Here is a 21,659-nt window from a genome sequence, read left to right on the forward strand (position 1 = left end):
ATAATTTTTAGTCATACTTTAATCAAATTATTATCATACAATTACATAAGTTTAATTAGTAGGTTAGGAAGATTTTGTATGCTTGGCATTTCTCCCGCCACCACCCCATTCGGTTACCCAAAAGCAAGACCGAAAATCTGTGCCACAAACGGCGTGAGCCGACTAAACGCGGTACCATTCAACACTGGCTTACGTATCCCAACCGCTCACTTTTCATATATTTACTAAAATGGGAGGCGCACCCCGTCAACTACTAAAAATATATATCATATTCATAAATTAAAATTTACTTTGTCAAGATAGCAATTCGCTGGCACGCCTAAGTCGCTGAATGCTTGCAAGTATCTGTCTACCATATTAAAATCATTTTGAGCCCTAATTGGCTGGTGGTCAGAAATATATCTCAAGGTTAGCTTCCTACAGCAGTGCGTTATGAGTCTTTCTCTTAAGTAAACTACTGGTATCGGTTGAAAATATCAACCACTTCAAGGAACTCCCACACGGTCCGACAATACTGCTCTTGCCACATTAACTCGCTGATTGTGAGTGGCCTACTTTCCCCTTGACCTGTTAGTTCCAGGGTGGCCTGGTCTCAACCCCCCCCCCCCCCCAACCCACATCAAAAGAGCAGGGCAGTCAAACATCAGGTGTTCATTTGAGTTCTATTATTTCTGTAATATTATTCATTCGATTGAGTCGAATCATTCATTTCAAACCCAAGCTTACACAGTGATAGAGGCTCACAGTTAATTAATTGAATTCATTAAGGTTTGTGCTTAAACCCGCAAATCTCCACTACTGTATGTATATATATATATATATATATATATATATATATACTCTTTATCTTTTTTCTGATAAAACAAAATACACCCAAAAAAGGATCTCCCCCTTAAGCAAAAATAATAACTACGAAGCTACACCCCTAACTGAAGTTAAAATAAAAAAAATTATAGCTCAAAATAGATGCAAATAAACTTAAAAGCTAATAATTTAAAGCACCAAAAACAGAAGATAAAGCTACCCCTAATATTATCCTAATTTTATACAGAAAAAAAAACAGTGGTTCAAAATATATATATACTCTTACGTTATAAGATATATATATACTCTACGTTACCGGGAGTATATATATATATATATATATATATATATATATATATAATAACTCCCGGTAACGTAAGAGTTCCAGTGCGAGGTCTTACATCTCTATCGGTTCAACCGTTACGCTGCTACGGTGGAACAAACATACATACATACCTAAATACATTACATTTCTTTTTTGGTAGTCGTGTAAAAAAAGGATTAGAAAAAATTAGGAAAAAACGATGAAAAGAAAGATAAAAAAAATTATTTAGAGTAAATTAAATGAAAAAGAAAAAGGATAATGAGAAAAAAGAATCTGGAAAGAAAAAAGTCTCCTAAAAAAAGAGGAAAGAGAAAAAGAAATTGAAGAAAATGTGTTTTTTAAGAAGATATATTTAAAGTAGAAGGAAAACAAAAAAAAATAGAGTAAGGTGGAATATTAGAAGATAAAAAGTAAGAAAAAGGACCTGAAAAAATAGAATGGCAAATAAAAGAAAGAGATGATAAAAATAAAACTAATAGAAGAATTATAAAGTAAAGCTAAACATAAAACAAAACGATTAATCAAGAAAAAAGTGACGAAATAATTATAAAATATTGAAAAAGAGGTTTAAGATATAAATTATATTATAAAAAGAATCGAGGAAGAAGTAAAAATGAATTAATTATATAAGAAAAAGAATATGAAAAATATGCGTTAAATATAAAATCAGAAGGAAATTTAGAAAATAAAATTTATGATATTGATAGGAAGTTGTTAAATGGGGCAAAACCGGGGAAAAAATGGAATGGAAATAATACGAAGAACAGACTTTAAAAAAAAAAAACCAAAATAATGAGATTTGTTGAATCTTAAAAAGCAATTGTGCGTTTGTTATACCGTGAAAAAAGAATTATTTATGTATTTAAAAAAATTGTCACTGTTACTGTATTAATTGAAATGTAAAAATAAGAAAATTATTTATTTATGTTTTAAAATAATAATAATTTTTTTTTTTAAATATGACTAGAAGCCAACCTATGTGGCGCGAGTGGTAGCGTCTTGGTCTTTCATTTGGAGGAGGTCCTGGGTTCGAGTTCTGTTTAGGCATGGCATTTTCGTACGCTGCAAAAATTGTTATTCATCTCATCCTCTGAAGCAATACCTAAAGGTGGCCTGGAGATTTAAAGGAAAAAAAAAAAAAAAAAAAAAAAATTTATATATATATATATAATATTCCTAAAACTTATGATGGACTTATATAAAAGACGGAAAAAACAACTAATAATCACCTTCGTCGACTTTAAAAGGGCCTATGATTGTATACACCGACCATCCATGCTGAATATTCTGAGAAACCTGGGCCTTCACCCTAAACTCGTAAACATGATAAAATTAACTTTCACCAATACCCAGTCCAGAGTGAAATTCAGAGGTGAACTCTCTCAACCCTTCTACATAAAAACTGGATTGAGGCAAGGAGACGGCCTCTCACCACTCCTTTTTAACTGCGCCCTTGAATTTGTCATGAGAAAATGGTATGAAATAAATCCCAAAAATATAAAAATGGGTACTAAGAAAAACTACATCACACTAAATTTCCTAGGATTTGCAGATGACCTCGCTCTTTTAGCAAATAATATTCAAGAAGCCAAAACACAAATCATGAGTCTTCAAAACCTAGCACAAAAGATAGGGCTTCATATCTCTTTCGAAAAAACTGAACTAATGGCCATAGATCCTCTGGTAATAGAGCACATTACGGTAAACAATCAGAAAATTAAAATAGTAAAAAAATTTAAATATCTAGGGGAAATAATAACTTATAATTTAAATGAAAAAGTGACATGGCAAAACAGGACAAATAAAATGATTAAATCCCAAAAATTAACTCGGTCAACATATAACAAAAAATGCCTTTCTGCTAAAACAAAACTTAAACATTATAAAACTGTAGTACAGCCAGAAGTCACCTACGGAAGCGAGACCCTTTTCAAAATCACTCAGAAAAACCGAATTGAAAAAATTCTGAAAATAGAGAGGAGAATTGTCAGAACGTGTATCGATAAAAAACACCAAAAAGAAGGCCGATGGTGGATTGTGCCAAATGAGGTGGTGTATCGAGAAATAGAGCCTGTTACTGATACTATGCGGAAAAAAAGAATCTCTTTCTTCGGTCATCTCATAAGGACACCGCAAACAAGACTGTCAATAAATATCATTGAAAAGCTCTGGTTCCAAAAGCTAGAAGTAGGATGGATCAAAGAAATTAGAGAAGTTATGAAAGAATTGGGAATTTCCCTGTCTGACCTACAGAATAAAACTGGAAAAATTACAAAGCTAAAAGATAAAAGCATTAGATTTAAACAAAAGACAGACAAACGACAAAATACAACGAAGAGGGTGTTTACGGATGAAGAAAAGAAAGCAAGATCTGAACGGATGAAGAAATACTGGGCAGCTCGAAAGAGTAAAATAACACGCTTTTCTCAGAAAAGATCCAACTAAAATTGACTTAAGTGGTCCCATGTTGGCCGTAAAAGCATAATAATAATAATAATAATAATAATATATATATATATATATATACACATACTAGCGTACCCCGTCGCGACTTCGCTTACAATATAGAGGAGGTAGCTTCACTCGCAATGCTTAATTAATAGCAAAACTTATTTTTTATAAATAAAAATATTTCACAGGGTCATGGCTCGCTTCGCTCTCCCTTCCCGTTTTATCCCGTCTCCTTTTCCTTCTCCCGTTTCTCTTTATCATACTTCCCTTCTTCCCCGCGCGTGAATCGGTCCAGTAGTTTTTTAGTCTATAGCGGACACACATATCAGAAACATTGCAATGAAATCGTAAAATATTTAGTATAGCGTATGCTGTATTTACGTCCAACAGATAGCGCTGTTAACACGAAATTTTGTTTGTTATCGATTTGAACCCCTTAAAATGAAAATTTCGCAAAATACTTTTCGTCTACTTAAAGATACGAAGGTACCCTGAACATTTCATATCTCTACCTATAATAGTGGTTGTACGTTTATTATGAATCAGTGAATCAGTCAGGACATTCTCTTTTATATAACAGATATTATGTTCCAATCTTTTTGAGTTTTTTTTTTTATTTTTCCTTCGGGAATACCGTTAGGTAATGCTTCAGAGAATGAAATGAATGACGGTAAATATCTTTTGAATTTTCTCAATTCTTCTTCTCCATAATTAAATTACAAAATATTTATCAATCTCTTCTTAATGACTGTCCATCATGATTCTGATCTACACAATAAAGTATATGCCGTAATTTTTTTTATATCTTTTCCTTTAATAATTGATATTCTTTTTCTGTAACCTTCAATAATTGTCCTTTTTTCATTTTTTTATGATTAATCATGCGAATATGAAATGAAAATTTTGTAACTTATTAAAAATACCATACCTGACCGGGATTCGAAACCTGGGACCTCCAGATATAAGACCAAGTCGTTACCACTACACCAGGCAGATCGTTATTTTTTCAAAACTTCTTTTCCCCTTTTTCATTTACATCAGAGGTTCCCAAACTTATTTTTCTCATAGACCACTTTCAAAATTTTGCTGGTTCCAGTGGACCCCCTGTTCATTTCTACCATATTTCCAGTCGACAGAAAATTTGAAGATTAGATCTAACTATGAAAATTTGCGTTACGGCTGAGTTCCACGAACTAACAGCTTCCGAAAAAAAAGTTAGAATTGATTGATTAATTTTTGATCGACTGTGCTGTGAGTGGATGTCAAAAAAGTAAAGTTGGCCGATCAAAAAAATGCTTCCATCCAACTTTACATTTTTGACATCTACTCACAGCACAAGAAAGCAATCGATTCTCACTTATTTTATCTAGAAAACTTCCCATTCAGAGTGGTAAAAAGCAAAAAAAAATAGTATATTTTTTTGTGTTGCATTTATTCATATATGTAATCATAACACTATTAATTATTATTGTTATCATATTGCAACGTAATATAATAAAATTGTCGTAATATAATTAAAATTAAACATTAATAACGTAATGTAACTTCTACAATGACAATCACAAAATAGTTACAATTTTAATGGGAGGGATGTACTTGATGGATTGACAGCAAATTATCAATATTTGGCTTCAGTTTTGCTAGGAATAAGCGCAAATCTCCCCGTTCTCTGATATTGAATCTGCTCCTTTTTTTTTGATAAAAGGTTTGTAACGACACTAAAACTTTTTTCGACAAGATATGACGACGGAAACGCTATCAAAAGCTTTCTCGCAATTCCTCACAGACCAGGATATTTTTCTGGTATTTCTGCCTGCAGCCAAAATGTTTGATACCCTCTTTTAAATTTTTGACCTTCAGCTTCTCATTAGTGCTAAGCTCGAGTAGCTCCTCTTGTAATATAACATTCTCCACTTCCGTTTCATCAAATGGATTTATGATCCGTGGTGGTATTTCCATCGTCAGAATATCTTCAAATCTGATTTTGAAGTCATCATGCAGGGCAATTAAATGTTGAACGTATGTCTGAATATCCTCATCAAGGCATTTTACCTGTGACAAGTTTGAAAACTGGGAAAATACGCGCCGACTAATATTTTGCTTCATAAATTTCAATTTTCCAAGAAAAGGTGAAATTACACTTTGTTTTTATTAAATTGAGACTGTCCTCTTGTAATTGTAAGTTAATGTCATTAAATTTTTTGAACAAATCTGTCAAATACGCTTTGTCAGCTTTCAAAGTGATCAGGTTTTCTTTTAAATATGAATCTTTACCTTCCAGAAACTCTAAAACTGATTCAAAAAGTGAGTAAAATCTTGTTAATCATGCACCTTTCGAAAACCAGCGTACTTCAGTAGGTAAGAGCAGTCGTTGGAAGTCTTCATCATTTTCATCGCAAAATTGGGCAAATAAACGCGTATTCAATGCATTGCTTCTTATCTTGTTAACAGCATTAATTACAAGTTGAAGCTGAATATCGTTGTACTAAAAATATGGAATTGCAAGACTTTACAAGTAACAGTCGCTGAGCTTCTCAAAACATTATCTGCCTAGATTGATACGCAAAGTCAAGCCAACAATTTAGTTCTTCACTATCGAAACCAGATGAATTTTCGTGGACCCCCGCTTACGAATTGTGAACCCCCATTTTTTTGTCACGCCAACGTAGACCCCCGTCGAGTCTTCCAGTCGGAAGACTCATTTGGTCGGTCCAGGTGGACCCCTGGGGGTCCACCTGGACCACTTTGGGAATCAATGACTTACATCCTCAAGAATAAATTCTTTATAATTCTCAAAATAACCCATTTTTCTAGTTCAATTTATTTATTCCAGTAAAATTAACCCCCCAATTCTAATAAAATTAATTTAAAAATGGAAGAACCATATTAATAGGATGGTAGACGGAAGGTTCCCAAGGAAATAATACACTACCGACCAAAGGGCAAAAGAATTGTGGGACGTCCAAGAAAGCGCTGGTAACCCTTTGAAACCGAAACAGATGAATTGCCTATACCGTGATGGAAGACAAAGGAGAAGAATTTACCCATAAATTTGGATCCCTAGAATTATAGTTTGGTTTAATTTTACTCAAGACAGAAATAGGGGGAAAATCTTTTGCCACGCTATACTAGCTAGGGAAGCGATAAAAATATCTACTGATATTTTTATCAGTAGAACATACTATGTTACATTTTTCGTAAATCGTTGTTTTAGTTGAGTGTAGATAATTCTGTTAAAATGGAATCTGGTTAATTAGGGATCGTGTAAATGAATTTATATACATGTATATATATATTTTTTTAAATTTTACTTTTATTATTCACACTTTTTTTTATCTTTTTTATTTGATTATACATACTTTTATTCTGTATTTCAACATCTTTAGATATTCTCCCGCGCTTCAACTGTCTATCTCTTAGTGTTCATTAATTTTAACAAAGGATTTTTTAAAAAAAGGAGTAAAAAGATGGAAAGGGCCCAATGAATGTGAAGAGAATCTTATTAACGGTTGTTATTAGAAATGTAGAAAAGAAGAGAAAAAAAACTTAAAATGTGACTTTTAATTGAAAATTCAAATAAAGTTTTTTCTTACTTTCTTCTATTTATTTATTTTTCGTAAGTATTCTTTTATATTCACCACGAATCTGGTTTCTTTTCTTTCTTTTTTATTCTTTTTAATTATCATTTAACATTCCCTTTAAATTTTAAATAATTTTATTTTTTATTTTCCAATAGGTTTCATTTATTTTAATATTTAAATACCAGTATTGGTTAATTATTAGACATTTAACTTAGCTTTATATGTAGTTAAATAATAATTTTGTTTAATTTATCGATAATCTATAAATTAATTGGTTTTGGTTTAGTATTGTTGCATAAATTATAAACTCTTCTTTTTATAATTTCAAAAATTTTACCTAAGTAAAATAGGTAAAGTTTATACCTACCTTATAAAACTTATTAAAATTATTATTTTAATAAATTTAAAAAACATTTATCAAAAATTTATACACGCATTTATTTCTCGAATAATAAGAGCAATATAAAGACATCATACATTATATATATACACGAGATGTGTGAGAAAAGTAATGAGATTGGTAACACTGCGAGCAATCTGGCAACGCTGTCTACCGGTCTGTGCTAGATCAGTTTCTTCATCCTTTCCACATGTTCAGTACGAGTTTCAACTCCGTTCAGCCAACACATTATTTTTGAAAGTGCCATCAGTGAAGTTGTGATTTTGTTGTGTGTTACGAAAATGGAGTATTTAAAGCAACGTTGTGCAATCGAGTTTTGTGTTAAACTTGGGGAATCCGCGAATGTGACCTTTGAAACGGGCCTATGGGGAACATTACTTATCAAATGCACAAGTTTTCCGCTGTCACAAATCATTTTTGGAAGGCCGAGAACACGTTGAAAATCAACTTCGATCAGGGAGATCTTCGACTTAAAAATCTGACAAAAACGTTGAGCCTGTTGAGGTTAGGTGAGGAAACTTGGACGATCGGAGTATCTGAGAAGAAAAGATTAGACGCTTTTAAACTGTGGTGCTAAAGGAGAATGTTAAAAATCAGATGGGTGGATAAAGTGACAAATGAAGGGGTATTGCGGCAAATAGATGAAGAAAGAAGCATTTGGAAAAATATAGTTAAAAGAAGAGATAGACTTATAGGCCACATACTAAGGCATCCTGGTATAGTCGCTATAATATTGGAAGGACAGGTAGAAGAAAAAAATTGTGTAGGCAGGCCACGTTTGGAATATGTAAAACAAATTGTTAGGGATGTAGGATGTAGAGGGTATACTGAAATGAAACGACTAGCACTAGATAGGGAATCTTGGAGAGCTGCATCAAACCAGTCAAATGACTGAAGACAAAAAACAAAAGCCAAATATAATTTTAATTAATGAAATATTTGGATCTTACAAGAGGAAGGTCGGATAAGAACCGGAGAGGAAACTACATTTCCTTTTTTTTTTTTTTTTTTTTTTTATTTAAATATATTGATTTATTAATAATTAATAATCTGTGATTGTAAAAAAAAAAAAAACATTACAATAAATAATTAAATAACCATAAAATAAAAATATGAAAAACATCAGAAATTATTTAAATAAAATTTTATGTATTTTTCATTTAAAAAAAATGGTATATATAATTAAATTGGCGTACAAGGAAGTTACGTGGGGTCCTCATTATTTAATATGAGATCAGAACCGGAAAAGCAGTAGAGGGCAGTTTTAAGATTTGCTTTGAAAAATAATAAATGTCCGGTATTTTGATTAAGGTTTTTGTGTTTTATATAAAAAAAATTGTAATATAAGATTTTAGAACAATATAAAATTTATAATGTAAAATACAGAGAGGTATTCTCATTTTAATCTTTGCTATAAAACCCTTCTGCTATTACAATCTGTGACAGATAATAAAATCATTTTTACCGATATTAAATTTAAAAAATCTAAATCTTAAAATAAAAATTAAATAATACATATCGAACTCGTAGAATGTGGTAGCGTAACGGCCTTTCATCTGGAGGTACCGGGTTCAAATCCTTTGACCTTCCCGATATAATGTAAGCATGACATTTTTCATATGCTACAAATTTTTCATTTTTGTAGTACAACCTCATTTGTAAGCTTCTATTGTGTATTGATTCATTAGTTAAAAAAAAACTTCTATAGAGCAACAAATATCTCAAGGCCTGACCGTGATTCTTACCTGGGACCTTATAAATTTAAAATTGTAATGCTATGAATACACAACGAAAGTTGGATTATAAGTTTTATATTTTTAACGAAATTTAACTTACCAATATCAGAAAACTCATTTTATGGTTGATTAATTTTCTTTTTAATTTTTTTTCATACCTGTAACAAAGAAAAAACAAAATTATTATTATAACATTTTTTTCCAGAAATATAACAGATTAAAACAGTAAAAATATGAACTTAAATATAGAAAGAAAATATTTATTTATAATCTGTAATCGAATCACGTAAATGTAATAACAATAAAAAAAAAAACATACTTTGATTCAAGATAGAGTGAGGTACAGTAAGGATGTACTTTATCCTCGTTTTAAAGATAAGAAGAAATATAAGAATTGAAGGAAAAAATTTAAGAGTAGAGTAAATATGAAAAGAGAAATAAAATAAACTTATATGATTGGTCGAACGCAATTTTTTTTTTGTTTCTTTTTTATGGAAACCAAAAAAAAAAAAATAAAAGAAATATTAATAAAAAGATTTATACATTTTATTAATGTAAGAAATATTAACGGCAAGTAAGGAAAATTTTTTAATTTCTTGAAATTATGTTTACAGAGATATTTTAATATAAGAAAGAATTATGAGACATACTTTGTTTAAATGTATAATATGTAAATCATACTTAAATATGTAGGAAATAGTTTCGGTATTTTCAACACGTTCTAGTTAGTAAAAGAGTATTTACAACATTTAAATTCTATACACGTATAGCGCGGGCGAATCCGAGACGAAAAATGTTAATCAGTTGAAAAAAAATCTCATGTGAACACTACATGACTTCCTTGTACGCCTATTAAATTACATATACACATTTTATTTTATAATCGGAGATTAATAATAATTATTAATAAATCAATAAATTTAAATTAATATATATATTCTTTTAAAAATATATATTAATAGGGACAAGGGAGCAATTTTAGGCCTCAGATTAGTAGTAGAAGGAAGATTAAAGAAAAACAAACCAACATACTTGGCGTTTATAGACCTAGAAAAGGCATTCGATAACGTAGACTGGAATAAAATGTTCAGCATTTTAACAAAATTAGGGTTCCAATACAGAGATAGAAGAACAATTGCTAACATGTACAGGAACCAAACAGCAACAGTAACAATGGAAGAACATAAGAAAGAAGCCGTAATAAGAAAGGGAGTCCGACAAGGATGTTCCCTATCTCCGTTACTTTTTAATCTTTACATGGAACTAGCAGTTAATGATGTTAAAGAACAATTTAGATTCGGAGTAACAGTACAAGGTGAAAAGATAAAGATGCTACGATTTGCTGATGATATAGTAATTCTAGCCGAGAGTAAAATGGATTTAGAAGAAACAATGAACGGCATACATGAAGTCCTACGCAAGAACTATCGCATGAAAATAAACAAGAACAAAACAAAAGTAATGAAATGTAGTAGAAATAACAAAGATGGACCACTGAATGTGAAAATAGGAGGAGAAAAGATTATGGAGGTAGAAGAATTTTGTTATTTGGGAAGTAGAATTACTAAAGTTGGACGAAGCAGGAGCGATATAAAATGCCGAATAGCACAAGCTAAACGAGCCTTCAGTAAGAAATATAAGTTGTTTACATCAAAAATTAATTTAAATGTCAGGAAAAGATTTTTGAAAGTGTATGTTTGGAGTGCCGCTTTATATGGAGGTGAAACTTGGACAATCGGAGTATCTGAGAAGAAAAGGTTAGAAGCTTTTGAAATGTGGTGTTATAGGAGAATGTTAAAAATCAGATGGGTGGATAAAGTGACAAATGAAGAGGTATTGCGGCAAATAGATGAAGAAAGAAGCATTTGGAAAAATATAGTTAAAAGAAGAGACAGACTTATAGGCCACATACTAACGCATCCTGGAATAGTCGCTTTAATTTTGGAAGGACAGGTAGAAGGGAAAAATTGTGTAGGCAGGCCACGTTTGGAATATGTAAAACAAATTGTTAGGGATGTAGGATGTAGAGGGTATACTGAAATGAAACGACTAGCACTAGATAGGGAATCTTGGAGAGCTGCATCAAACCAGTCAAATGACTGAAGACAAAAGTTAAAAGAAAGAAAGGAAATGAAGTTGGATTCAAACCGATGTATCTTCCCATTGTAAGATCCAAAATTTTCACTAATTAAAATTCTATTTGGCTATAACTCTGGAAACAGTGAAAATAAGTGCCTGGTATGATATATCGTTGAAATGTTCTCAACGAGGGCTGATTACTGCAGTTAAGAAAAAGTCCAAAATCGAAATTTTGTTCTGATTTTGGGCGTTTGTAGATACAAAAGGGAAAGTGCACAACTAGACGTTATAACAGTCCTTAATATAAAATTTCAACATCCTACGGCTAATAGTTTTGAGTTATGCAAGATATATACGTAGGTACAGACGTCAAAATGGATTCAAGGGTGGTGAAAATTGATATTTCCTTTGAAATTTTTCAGGATCAAAATACTTCCTTTACTTCGTACGAGGAAGTAATTCCAATAGATACCAGTTAATCGATATTTACAGTGAGAGTATTTTTAAATATTCTAAAGGGCGCCAAATGTAGAATTGTTAACTTATATTAAAAAGAATATATAATTGTAAAACTGTAATAAATAATCTTTAAATTAAATATCAAAATTTTTCATAATCTAATTAATGTTCAACTACACCCCCCCACACCACGGCGACCAGAGAGGGTGTGGATGATATATATGACATGCAACTGAATGGCATAGTCTTGCACACAAACTCAGGCCAACCATTTATTGGCCCTGTCGTTAATTGAACCCCAATTACCAAAGTACACCGGTATTCACTGTCTACTATTCAAATCCACATAATACCAACATTTACTAGTATTTGAACTTAAGAACGTTCGATTTCGAAATTCAACAAATCTGACTTACAACGATGACATAACCACTAGTCTAGCCCAGTTGTTTCCTAATCTAATTTATGTTCATCTAGTGAACAATAAGCAAACTGCTCCCTTTAATCAGCCAACGAGATGAGGATGATATTCATGACATGTAAATTAGGTTTAGTCTTGTTGAGATTCATGCCAATCATTTGTTAGGCGTGTGGTTAATTGAACCCTAACTACCAAATTACACCGTTATTCACTATCTAGTATTCAAATCCATATAAATACAACTAACATTGACTAAGATTTGAACTTTAGAACGTTCGATTTCAAATTTCAGTTGTTACAAAGTTGACTTACGACGACGATTTAACCACAAGTTTAGCCGAGTGGATTAGATTAACAATTTAATATACTGTGTGTTTGTTTTAAAATACAGCCGTAATTTGGAAAGCCGCGGTTATTTGAGGAGCCTTTGATAACACTACCGAGCGACCCAAATGGGGCATCGGAAGTCTTCCCGGGCTCCTAGAAGACCACGTGACAAACTATGCCTAAGTTAATTGAGTGATCAGTGTTCGGTGATGTCATCACTTGATACACACTTCCTTAAAACACAACCAAGCAAAATACGTTTAAAAAAGTTAATAAAATAATTTTGAATGAAGAGGTTGGCAGCACTACATATTGTTTCATAATCAGCTGATTTAATTTTCTGTTTATTTTTTGAGAAAGGTTAGTTATTTTTGGTTACGTGTGATTTTTATTAAGAAGAAATAGTTTTGAACACGGAAGAAATGATTTTTATTGTGGAAGATTATTTAACAAGTAAATTTTAAATAAATCTTCAGTTCATTATTTGATAAAGAAATGTAGTAGGACTAGAATAAGCTTTTTAAACTTGCCTTACAAAAGCTTACGCAACAAAAAGGAATATCCCTATAGAGAGTCCCTTTAAAGGTACCCGTCTACTTAACGTAAAGCCATACCGAATTTATATATCACATGAATTACACATTATACTGCTAGCCTCTACTAGTGTCAATCAGTTTGTTTAGTAGAGCATTAAAGAGTAGAATAATGTATTTTTTAAAAATGAAGCACGGTTTCATTTTAGTGGTTAAGTTAATAGTTGGAAATGATCTCTGCTACAGATCTGATATTTCTCATAGCATCCATTGACGAACATTACACGCACAGAAAATTGATGTGTTGCGTGCAATTTCCTGATGAATTGGTTTCATATACTTTGAAAATAATCTTAATGTACCAGAAATTGTAAAGCATTTTATTACAAATCTAGAATTAAATGAGAGAGATAACTGGTTTGAACAAGATGTAGTCATATGTCACACGGTAAGAGTAACAACGAACCCTTTGAGAAATTTCATTGGTGAAAGAATAATATCGACTGACTTATGGCTTGCTTGGTCACCTGATCTTTCTCCTGTAGATTTTTTCCCTAGGAATATCTAAAAGGGAGTGTATTCAAAAATAATCTATACACCAATAAAGAACTAAAAAACCAACATAACTGAAGAATTACGCGAAATTGGAAGAAAGGTAAATTCGAAAGGTTGCACAAAATATGAAAATAACGTAATGGCTTTGTTCCGTTCAATCTATGCTGTCGGGTTCTGCTACCAAGCAAGGGCTAGGGCTCTCCGACAGGCAATCTTCCGACTTTCTTTTTCCTGTTTTTTTTTTTTTTTTCCCTACTCACCCCGACCGGATATCCAATTAAGTATTCTCAGTCGGGGAGAGTGTCCTTTTATTCTCAAAGGAGGCGTCCCCCACCCGCCGGCTATACATCCGGCACGGCAGGTTGGCCTCCCCAGTCTCGGATCTTTTGTTTTACATTGCCTGCCTCTAATCCCCCGCTTTAGAGTCAAGGTCCGGCTATGCCGTCCCCCAGCGCCTCAGCAGGGAACCGGGACTCGGTCTTTACGCCTTTGGCCTCTAATCGACAGGCCGACCCCACAAAGAGCCTAGGCTCCCGCAGGGACGACCCCGCCGACCGGGACTTGGTCTTTTATTTTAACCCAAACTCAAATTCCCTTGGAGTTCACCCCCTTCTCAGGTACCCGCACACCAAGGCGTACAGGCCCTCCATGGAGTGACTGTCCGCCCTACCCTACTGTTTATACTCCCATTCTTCTGTCTTCATCCTCTTTGGCCCGCAGGACCTCCCCGGCGAACCTGCGGAACCATTCCCAGTTCTCATTGTTGTACCCCAACCGGTTTATGAGATTTTCTGGTGTAAGACCATTAATTACTATTTGACCTCTGTTAACGGCCCATCTTGGACATATGAACAACGTATGTTCGGCATCGTCGTTCTCTGAACAATAGATGCACTGCGGGGTGGCTCTCTTCCCGATCCTATACAGATACTGACCGAAAGAGCCGTGCCCCGTCAGTAATTGTGTCATGTAAAAATTGACATCTCCGAGTCTATTGTTATTCCAGGTTTTAATATTAGGGATTAGGCGTCTGGTCCATTCTCCCACTCTGGACCCTGTCCACTCTTCTTGCCATTCTTGTTCTATAATCCCTTCCATCTCTTCTTTCGACATACCGCTGTGTCTGAGGGTTCTGGCTTTTATCTGAAGGTCTATGGGTAGGACCCCGGTCAGTACGCACAGCGCGTAATACGATACCGTACAGTAACTAGCAGCTACACGCAGCAATGCCAGTCTATGAACACTTCTCAACTTCTTTTTATTTCGCTGTATGTTCATTGCCGCCCCCCAGTTTTTAGCAGTTTTATTTTTCCTGTTTAGCCTATGGTAACTACCGTTTAGATAATTCTTCAGAGGATGAATGAGGATGATATGTATGAGTGTAAATGAAGTGTAAGTCTTGTACATTCTCAGTTCGACCATACCTGAGATGTGTGGTTAATTGAAACCCAACCACCAAAGAACACCGGTATCCACGAACTAGTATTCAAATCCGTGTAAAAATAACTGGCTTCACTAGGACTTGAACGCTGTAACTCTCGGCTTCCAAATCAGCTGATTTGGGAAGACGCGTTAACCACTAGACCAACCCGGTGGGTTCCGACAGGCAATCTAATCACGCGATGTCCTACGTCATAATACAAAAAGGAGTGGTCATTATGACGTAGCGACTTTACATCATTCGTGCTCGAATCTTACCCAGAGCGGTCGTGTTGCACATTTAGTTCGAATGAACGCTTATATTAGTATTGTATGATATTTAGTCATATGTTATTCAGTTTAATCATATGTATTACATTATATGCTTTATTAAGTTCAATTATATGTTATCGAAATGCCAAGACGACAACAAATTAAATAACAATTCAACAAGGCAATTCATCACCTATTAACATACAGTCCAACCTCGCTGTAAAATTTACTACAACGTGTTAATGGTCTTCAGACGAGATCGTTCATAAGAGGTTTGCATTAATGAAAATAAATGGTAGAAACACTCTTCATTTGTTATAAAAAAATTTGATCTCAAATCGCGGTTAATATAGCTCTCATTACTTTTCTTTAAATTTGGTTGTCTTTTTTTTTTGACGTGAAACGTCATTAAAATCACACCGAAATATACGGATACCAGAAAAGAAATTTTTAGCGTTAACGGAAAGATTTATACCTTAATAACTCCCTAACTATTAGTCTCAGAGTCGTAAATGCGATGTCATTTTATAACTTACATGGTCAGCTCGCCGATACGACTTTGTATTTGCGTCACTGGTGAGCAGGTTAACGTGGAGAGGCATAGTGCAGATCGGCCAAAACTGGCGCTCTCGCTCATTTCCATTCAGTTTAGCTCACGACTTAGACGTGATAGCGCGGTGATTCGTGTGTTTCTGTTTAGATTTTGTCGAGGTAGATCGATTTAAGTAATAATAATAATTGTATTTTGGACAACATTTATGTGTAAAAAATTAAAGTAAACGTGAACAAATTATAAAAATTCAATATGTCAGTCTCAGCTCGCGCAGAAGCAAGCCGGAAATATAAATTACACATGTCGTTGGAAAGGAGAGGTTGTGTGGGCTACGCACCGGTTCCGAGCACGCGAGACTGTTTCGGGAGTGTAGCAAAGCAGGCACGGCGCGCTCAGTTAACCATGCTGACAACGCGAGCACCTCTCCCGTTACTTATTATGCCTTATATCTCTTACTTCTCATACCATAAACCGATTTTGAATAAAATTTTCGTCGAAATTAGTCGAAATAAATACCATGTACCATCTAGTGTCTGTTTTATATTAAAATTAAATTTAGTATGTAGTCAATGTCTCGTTTTTATTTCTATTTGATAAAAGTGACTCGCTAACATTCAGACCGACCAATTTAACTGTAGAATTGGCCAAATGTAGGAACTAAAATTCTCCATTTGAGACTTTTACTTTTGTTCCAAAAAAAAATGTGATGGTGTCTCTCCCATTTAACTCTTGGTAGCTCGTAGGAACTTCATCCAAGGTCTGTAACGTTTTACGTTAAACCAACGGAGCCGTGCGCCCCGACACATCCCCACCCGAGTTTTTGTGTTGTGTTTTAAAACAAACACCCAATTTAATATGTAAATATTTGCTTATCACTGTAATGGAAACCTGTACAATAAAATATTTATATAAAAAACAATCAAATTAAGACATATAAAACAGTAATCCTTTAAGAAGCGTTATTTTATTTAGAAAAAACCACAAACATTCATTAAAAAAAACATAAAGCAGATTTAAGATGAGAAAAAAAAATCCCTAGGAAATATATGGTTCGTAATTTAAGGAAGGAATTTACCGAATAAGGAAAGAGGAAAAGTTATATCAACAAATAAAAAGTATCGAAACAACAATGAGATAAAGAAGAACAAAATTCTAGGAGCATCTATATAGAATGAACAATAACAGATTGGCAAAGAACATTTACAATTTTAATAAAGATAAAGACAAAAACAAGTTAGAACAAACTGATCGAAAGAGACCACGAGAAACTAAAGTTAAACAAAACTTTTAGGAAATTAGTAGATAAATCTAACTTTTTGGAAAAAATTTTGAAAGATATCTCAAGTGGAGTAAAGAAAGATGAATTATGTATACGTTGACTCAAAATGGGCTAAACCAAAAAAAAAAAAGTAAAAAAATAAAATAAAACAAAATAAACAGAAGTTAAGAACCAAATTATCAACTTTCTTCTAAGGGTCAAAGAAATATTAAAATTAAGATCTCAAACACATAAGTAGTTTGGTGTTTAATGTGTAAAGAAAGTTTAGAATTGTTAAACAAATTTAAGAAAAAAGAATTAACTAAGGTACGTGCATACCTCCTTCCGCGGATCATGGGTAAATTTAAATACAAGTTATAACTTATGTAAAAAAATAATTTTCCCATGTTTTATATGGTTTTGGAAATTTTATTTTAATCTGTTACAGAAATATACATAGTGATTCAGAGGAAAGATAAATAAATTAGGAACAGATCTACAGTTTAAAAGAAGGAAAGTTTTATACAAACATATGTACGAAAACGCTTTGTTATCATCGAGTTACGGCTAGCGTAACATTTCGCTCGAATTTCAGTTTCCCTGTTGAAATAAAGTCATACTGAGATTTTTAATGGCACAGTGATGCAACTGCTCATCCGTGAGTTGTGTTGTAATAAGTGAACACATGTCTCTCGTCACAGAAATGAAACCGCAAAATATTGCGCAGCGGTATGCCATTTCTTTTTGCGTTAAATCGGATGAAAACGCGACGACAAGTTACGGTAAGCTTCAGAAGGCTTTTAGAGAGGAGGTTATGTCATCAAGAGCTCAAGTTTTTCAGTGGCATAAAATTTTTAGTGAAGGCAGAACGAATGTTGAAGATTAAGACCGCAGTAGACGACCATCAACCTCACGGACAGATGTCAACTTGACCAGGGTGCGTGAAATCGTACGATCTGATCGAAGATTATCCGTGAAAATGATCGCAGAAGAACTCAACATCAATCGAGAAACGGTTCTTCTAATATTAACTGAAGATCTTGGTACGAGAAAGATTTGTGCAAAAATGGTCCCCAAAAATCTCATACAACAGTTAGAAACACGGAAAAATGTGGCAGCCGATCTGGTAGAGCAAACGGAAATCAATCCAGATTTGTTGAGCCGTGTTATCACTGGCGATGAAGGTTGGTTTTTTCAACACGATCCAGAGACAAAACGCCAAAGTTCGCAATGGTGCTCAAAGGGATCACCCGGACCAAAAAAAGCTCGCATGAAAGTCAAAAGTGAAATGCACGCTTGTGTGCTTCTACGATTCCAAGGGAATTGTTCATAAAGAGCGGGTGCCTCCTAAACAAACAGTTAACCGATGTTTCTACAAAGAAATTTTAGAAAGACTTCGTAAACGAGTTCTTCGAGTCCGTGCCAACATTGCTGATAATTGGATTCTGCATCACGATAATGCGACATCCCATACTGCTCCATCAGTACAGTAATTTTTAACCTTAAAACAAATTTCAGTACTACCACAACCACCTTATTCACCAGATATCGCTCCTTGCGACTTTTTTCTATTTCCAAGAGTCAAAATGGCGGTCAAGGGACACCATTTTCAAACAACACAAGATGTCCAAAAAGCTGTGACGAGGGTCTTGGAGGATATTACAGAAGATGAGTTCCAGAAATGTTACCTTCAATGGCAGACGTGCCGGAATAAGTGTGTGCAATCATAGGGGAACTACTTTGAAGGAGACAACACTAAACATGACTAAAACGGTAAGCAACATTTTTTTTCACATCAGTCTCATTACTTTATTGTCGCACCTCGTACAGTGAAAAACAAGTCTTCTTTTTAGGTTTTAAGTACAATAGCTTTGTTAGATGATTAATAAATGAATAAATTTGTTGGAAATTTTATTCTGGAAGAATTGATGTAATAATATCTATGAAAAACAAAAGAAAAATCATGAAATTTTATTACTGAAAACATAAACACAGTAAAATTTAAACAGAAAATGTTATGAATTTGTGCAAAATTAAAAAAAAAAAAATCCCTTTCGGCACAACGAAAGCGGAGGTATATTTCACTAGTGCTAAGAAGGGGATAAAAAAGATTTCCATCTTTAAGTTAAGAAAAATTTACTCAATACGACAATGGTTGCATTTGGAAAAAAGTCTCACATAAGCAACATCTTCTTGCAATTCCAGCAAAAATTTGGTCATCCCTTGCCGTAAGGGTTGATCATATTAAAAATTGTTTCAGACAAAAGTTTTAGGTAATGTTTAGAAGACTAACGACCACTTTAAACCGATTTAATACTGTATTTATTTAAGGGGGTACGATTTTATTTGTCTTCAAAATCCCATTTTCCATCCCCTGCGTCAATGGTTGATGGTATCAAAAAACTTTAAATAGTTTTAGGCCCTTATTCAAAGAATAGTAGGAACTTTAAACAAATTCGATATTTTATTTAATAAGAAATTTATAACGATATTTTGTTTTTTCGAAAAAGGCCACCATTTCCACCCCCATGGTCTGATTTTGCTCATTAACGATCTAACCGAGATTTATATTTTATTATATCAATTTGAAAGTGTTTGGCGTAAACTTACGGCAGTTTTGTGTCCACAAGAAAGTAATATATATATATATATATATATATATATATATATATATATATATAAACTTTTGAACTGATGGTGGTTTTGGAGTCTGGGCGATGTGAAACGCGAAGATATGTCAAAATTTTTCGGAAGTCGAATCATGGTACCAATTACAATAGATAGATTTTTTTATGAAATTTACTTAAAAAAAAACAGGGTTTTGTACCCCAATTCATTGAGTTTTCACCTCAGATTTCTGAAAAAAATACGGCAGGTACAGTTCTGGGATCTATTTTATTAAATTTTTCAGGTCAAAACCTATAAGACATCACTATTTTTCTAAAAATCTCAGTACGATTTCATTTTACAGGGGTAGCTGAAATCCAAGCGAAATCTTTCACTAGACGTAACTCATGAATGAAGCATTTTAGTAGATATGTTTAAATGAAATTTTTCCATATTTTCAAATATAGAATAGGGTATTAAAGTAACGGAAGAACTTACATGTAGGTAGTTATTTGAGGAATTTATATGGAAACCCCTTTCTGAATATCATTTTTTTTTTTTTGTAATAAACTTTACTTATTGTTGTAGTAAAATATGTCAACGGAATTTTATTAAATATAATTATTTAATATTTCTATGTTTTTGTTTTCCGTAAAAACACAATTTCGTTGACTTTTTAAGAATAAGAAAAAAAAATTTTTTTCATTAAATACAAAACGTCATAAATATTTTAAGTAACATTAATGTAAATTAAATTGCAACTTATTTAGTTAGATATATACTCGTAGTATTGTTATAAATATTTCACTTTATTTAATCATTTTTATCACGTTATATATTTTCCTTGCTTGACATGAGTGTAATTTAAAATACAGCAGACACTAGCAGTTGCATACTGAATGAAAAATATATAAAACTTCTCTAATGTAAATTTCTTGCACTTAATATTTATTTATTTAAATAGGAAAGATTATAAAAAAAAACCTTTACATATTTACTAAACTCATGTATTAATCATTTCATTTCGACTTTCTAATCATTTATTTTTTATTCAAACTCTATCCCTGTTTCCTTTTTTTCTCTCACAAACTATTTTTTAAGTGAGATATTTTACTTTATTAATTAAAATTTTTTTTTGTCTTCAGTCATTTGACAGGTTTGATACAGCTTTCCAAGATTCACTATCTCTTGCTAGTCGTTTCATTTCTATATACTCCCTTCATCCTACATCCCTAAACATTTGTTTTACATATTCTAAACGTTGCCTGCCTCTACAATTTTTCCCTTCTACCTGTCCTGATATTAACGCGACTATTCCAGGATGGCTTAATATGTGGCCTATAAGTCTGTCTCTTTTTTTAACTATACTTTTCCAAATGCTTCTTTCTTCATTGATTTGCCGCAACACCTCTTCATTTGTCACTTTATCCAACCATCTGATTTTTAACATTCTTCTATAGCACCGCATTTCAAAAGCTTCTAATCTTTTATTCTCAGGTACTCCGATTGTCCAAGTTTCACTCCATATCCAGCGACGCGCCAAATATATACTTTCATAAATCTTTTCCTGACATTTAAATTAATTTTTGATGTAAACAAATTATATTTCTGACTAAAAGCTCGTTTCGCCTGTGCTATTCGGCATTTTATATCGAAAATAATTGCAGTAATTACTGAATTTATTAGTTAAATACTCAAAAATTATTGTTAATTTTTTGAGATTACCGGGTGAATCGATCATAGGTTAAGTTTGGTTCTTTTTTTTTTTTTTGCCTTCAGTCATTTGACTGGTTTGATGCAGCTCTCCAAGATTCCCTATCTAGTGCTAGTCGTTTCATTTCAGTATACCCTCTACATCCTACATCCCTAACAATTTGT

This window comes from Lycorma delicatula, chromosome 13 (assembly GCF_047948215.1).
Source record: "Lycorma delicatula isolate Av1 chromosome 13, ASM4794821v1, whole genome shotgun sequence".
Lineage (NCBI taxonomy): Eukaryota > Metazoa > Arthropoda > Insecta > Hemiptera > Fulgoridae > Lycorma > Lycorma delicatula.